Source organism: Rhinopithecus roxellana, chromosome 6 (genome assembly GCF_007565055.1).
Source record: "Rhinopithecus roxellana isolate Shanxi Qingling chromosome 6, ASM756505v1, whole genome shotgun sequence".
Classification (NCBI taxonomy): domain Eukaryota; kingdom Metazoa; phylum Chordata; class Mammalia; order Primates; family Cercopithecidae; genus Rhinopithecus; species Rhinopithecus roxellana.
Genome location: NC_044554.1, coordinates 2,782 through 8,242, shown reverse-complemented (window position 1 = coordinate 8,242; position 5,461 = coordinate 2,782).

Sequence of the window (5,461 nt, the reverse complement as noted above, 5' to 3'; positions counted from 1 at the left end):
GAGGCGGAGCTTGCAGTGAGCTGAGATCCGGCCACTGCACTCCAGCCTCGGGGACAGAGCGAGACTCCGTCTCAAAAAAAAAAAAAAAAAAAAAAAAAAAAAAAAAAAAGAACTTCTAGCTTAATTTCAATGTGGTCTGAGAGCAGACACTTTATGTTGAGCCATCTTCTGTGGCCAGGAACATGGCAGTCTATTTGTGAATGTTCTGTGTGAGCTTAAAGAAGAGATGTGTAATCTACTGTTGTTGGACAAAATCATTTATAGATGTCAATCATAACCGGTTGACTGATGGTGATGTGGAATTTAAATATTTCTTTATTGATTTTCTGCCTCTGGATCTGTACATTTCTGAGAGAAGGATGCTGAAGTCTCCAGCTATGACAGTTGATTCATCCATTTCTCATTGCAGTTCTATTACCTTTTGTCTCTTGTATTTGGATGCTGTTGTTAGGCATATACACATCAAGAATTTTGTGTCTTCTTGGAGTATGTACCCCTTTATTATTTTATAATGTCCCTGTTTATACTTAATAGGTAATATTCCTTGCTGTGAAATCTTCTTTGTTTGAAATTAATATAGCTACTTTCACTTTCTTTTAATAAGTATTACCATGATACATTTTGTCTTCATTCACTTTTGATCCATATGTTTTCTTGTATTTGAAGTAGGTTCCCTGTAGACAACATATAATTGAATCTTGTTTTTCAATCCACTCTGACAATCTGCCTTAAAATTAGCATATTTGGACTACTGATGTTTGAAATGATTATCGATATAGTTAGAGTTTTATCCAGCATAATTGCTGTTGTTTTTATTTCTTGCCCTTTTTGGTGATTACCCTAGTGTTTGCAAGATACTTTTACAACTGATCCAGTCCACTTTCAAATAATACTAGATTACATCACACAGAGTGCAAGTACCTTATTATAAAACAAAATATTCCCAATTTCTCCCTCTGGCCCCTTGTATCATTGCTGTCATTCATTTTATTTATATATAAAATATGTATGTTCATTTTATTTTATCATATAAATATATATATAATTTTTATATATATAAGCGAATAAATTGTGGTTATTACTATTTTTAATACACAGTTATCTGTTAGATAAATTACAAATAAGAGGAATAAAAGTTACTTTGCATTCTTTTGTTCATTTTCTGATGCTCTTCCTTTCCTTATGTAGATCTGAGTTTGACCTGTATCATTTTCCTCCAGTCTGAAGGACTTTTAAAATATTTCTTGAAAGACAAGTCTAATGTCCACAAATTTCCTCAATTTTTTATTTTCTTAGAAAGTATTTCTCCTTCACTATTGAAGAAAAATTTTGCAAGGCAAAGAATACCAGGTTAGTGGAATTTTTTTACTCTCAATTATTAAAATATTTCACTCCACTCTCTTCTTGCTTACATTATTCCTGGGGAGAAGTCAGATTGCTCCTCAAGATAAAGTGTTCATTTCCCTCTGGCTTCTTTCAAGATTGTTTTCTTTATCTTTGTTTTCTAAAGTTTGGATATGATACCTGTATGTGTAGATTTTATGATGTTTATTCTGTTTGGTGTTCTCTGAGCTATCTGGATCTATGGTCTGGTGTCAGAAATTAAACTAGGGAAATTATTAGTCATTGTTTCTTCTACTGTTACTCCTATTTTTTTCTTTCTTTTTCTGATATTCCAATTGTGTGTATGTTACATGTTTGGTAGCTGTCCCACAGTTTTTGGATATTTTGTGGTTTTTTATTTCACTTTTTTTTTCTCTTTGCTTTTCAGTTTTAAAATATCCTCAAGATTATTGGGATAACCTCAAGCTCAAGGATTCATGCTTCAGCAGTGTCCAGTCTACTAGTGCACCTCTTACAGGCAGTCTTCATTTCTGTACAGTGATTTGATCTCAAGCAGTTTTCAAATTCCTTTTTAAAATTTTCACCTCTCTGCTTCCACTGTCCATCTGTTTTTAGATCGTGTCTAATTTTTGCATTAAAGCCCTTAGCGTATTGATTACAGTCTTTAAAAATCTGTGGTCTCATAATGCCAACCTTCTTGCTATATTTGACTTTGATTTGGATGCTTGATCAGTCTGTTAAACTGGCTAGTTTGTTTGTCCGGTTGGCTGGTTATTTTTACCTCATGGCTTACCTTATGCCTTATGGTTTTTCCTTGATAGCAAGGAATGATGAAATGGGTGAAAGAAGCTGTATAAATAGGGCTCTAGTGCTGTGGTAATGAGGTATGGAGCAGAAGCATTCTATAGTCCTACGGGCAGGTCTCATCCTGTGGCGAGCCTGTGCACCTGCATTGTGAACTTCAAACATGTGTCTAATGTTTGCTTCCCATTAAGGTAGGAAAGAATGGCTAGAGGAGGCTGGTTTGGGGTGTTTGCCTTCCCCCAGCAGGTTAAGCTCTGAGTTTCTCCTGAGGTAGGCCTGGTTAAGAACAGAATGTTCTGGAGGATTTAAAAATTATTGACCGGGTGTGGTGGTTCACACATGTAATCCCAGCACTTTGAGAGGACAAGGGCAGTTGGATCATTTGAGATCAGAAATTTGAGACCAGCCTGGCCAAGATGGTGAAATCCTGTTTCTACTAAAAATACAAAAATTAGCTAGGCCTGGTGACAGGCCCCTGTAATCCCAGCTACTTGGGAGGCTGAGGCAGGAGAATTGCTTGAGCCTGGAAGGCAGAGGCTGTGGTGAGCCGAGATTGTGTCACTGCACTCCAGCCTGGGAGACAGAATAAGACCATGTCTTAAATAAATAAATACTTTTTTTTTTTTCTCTTTATCAGAAGCAAAGAATTTTTCTTAGATTATTTACTATGTGGTCTTGGTAGGCCTCCTATGGGTAAAACTCACAAAAGTAGGGATACTCTTATGACTGGGCCCCTTAGAATTTTAAATCTGAGACTTGCCCAACCTATGTCTGCAGCAATTCATCAACTGCAGGTGAGGATTTTTTGCCCTAGCCCTAATCCCCATGGAGGTTTGTGCTTATGGGTTCCTGCTCCAATAAGCTAATTCCCTGTATCTGCCTGCATCTCAGGTCTTTGGGACAGGGTTTTATGTTGTGTTCTTACTTGTTTGATGGCTCTATGAAGAGTTGTTGATTTTTTTTTGACTTGTTCAATCTGTGTCCTTTAATGTTATATGCATCATTTTGTCATTTTGTTGATAAAATAAATGAGATATATCTCATTTATTGATAATATGTACATATTACTGTATTTTGTAATATACTCTCTTGACCTTACATTAGAAAAGATTCAATATTAAATATCATAATCTTTCTGTTAAGCACAATGCTTAGATACTTGAACTTGAAAAGTCACTTATCTATTGTCTTTCATTGTTCTCCATTCTTTTCTGTACAACTGTATTAGTCACAACTCCCCAGAACCAAAAAGGGATGGGATAGATAGATAGATTGATTGATAGATAGATAGATAGGTAGGTTGATAGATAGATGATAAGAAATTGGCTATGTCATTTTAGAGGCTGAGAAGTATCAAGATCTGCAGTCAGGTAGTGGAGACCCAGGAGAGCAGATGATATGGTTCTAGTCCAACAGACTGCAGGCTTGAGGCCTAAGAAAAGCCAATGTTTCTGTTGGAATTCACAACCAAAGAGAGACTTATATCCCACCTCAAGATCATCAGACAAGGGGAATTTCCTTTTATTTGTGGAAGTGTCAGTCTTTTTGTTCTATTTAGGCCTTCAACTGATTAGATAAGGGCCACTTGCATTAGGGAAGGCAATCTTCTTTACTCAGTCCACCAATTCAAATGGTTATCTCATCTAAGAAAAGCCTCACAGACACATAATAATGTTTGACCAAATAGCTGGGCAGTCCATGGCTCAGTCAAGTTGACACATAAAATTAACCATCACAATATCCACGATTCTCTCTGAGATACTTCTAGCTTCAAAATTACCTTTTAGTCGTTCTTGTAAGTTTTGTAAGTCATAAATCTTCTTTTAAGCACTTGAAAATATCGTTTTATTGCCTTCTCGCTTCTTATCTTATTATGTTATATTCTTTATGTTAAGTAGTCAGTTCTCAGCGTAACTTGGAAAAATTCTGTGATTTTCTTCAAAATTTACTTCTTCCTCTATTTAGAGGCTACTCAATCTTATAATTACTACCTCTTCATTATATAGTGTTTCTATCTCTACATTTTAAAGTGATTTTTAAATTACTGTACTTTTATTTGCTTTAAGAGAATTCATAATTGTTTGTTAAAGCGTTTTAATCATGGCTGCTTTAAAATCTTTGAATATTCTATCATCTGATTCATCTCAGTGTTGACGTCTTATTTTTAATAATTTCAACTTTTATTTTAGATTCAGGGAGTACATGTGCAGGTTTGTTACATGGGTAGGACATGCGATGCTGAGGTGTGGGGCACAGTTGATCCTGTCACCCAGGTAATGAGCATGGTATGCAATAAGTAGTTTTTCAACCCTTGCTCGCTTCCTCCCTTTTCTCTCTAGAAGTGCCTAGTGTCTGTTGTTGCCATCTTATGCCCATGAGTACACAAAGCTTACACCCATGAGTACCAAAGCTTAGCTCCCATTTATAAGTGAGAACATGCAATATTGGCTTTCTCTTCCCGTGTTAACTCACTTAGGATAATGGCCTCCAGCTGCATTCACGTGGCCTCACAGGGCATAATTTTACTCTTTTTTAGGGCCACGTGGTATTCAATGGTGTACAGATACCACATGTACTTAATCCAGTCCACCACTGATGGCAACTTAGGTTTGCTCCATGTCTTTGCTATTGTGAATAGTGCTACGATAAACATGTGAGTGCATGTGTCTTTTTGGTAGCATGATTTATTTTCTTGTGGATATATAGCCAATAATGAGATTGCTGGGTCAAATAGGTCCATTTTTAGTTCTTTGAGAAATCTCAAAATTGTTTTCCACAGTGGCCAAAGTAATTTACAGTCCCACCAGTAATATATAAACAGTCTCTTTTCCCCACAGCCTCACCAGTATCTGTTGTTTTTTGACTTTCTAGTAGTAGCCATTCTGACAACTGTGAAATGGTACCTCACTGTGGTCTTGGTTTGCATCTCTCCAAAGATTAGTGACGTTAAGCATTTTTTTCAGATGTTTGTTGTCCACTTGTATGTTTTCTTTTGAGAAGCATCTGTTCATGTGTTGGCATCTTTTGATTATTATTTTTTCTGTTTAGAATTGTGATTTATCTTTTTAGTATAGCAAGAAAACTCTTCTAGTACAACAAGAGGTGTGTGTGTTTTTTTAATTATATCCCAGATATTTTGGATATTATAAAATCCCTGACATTATTTAATCTTTATTCTTGGCAGACAGTCTCCCTGTTAAGTTCTAGTATGAAAGTCAGGTGATTGCATGTGTGTAACTTTCTGCTGGCCCTGCCAAAACTACCTAAACAAAAGTGGGGCACTGAGTCCCAGTGCCTCATGCTGATGAGAATG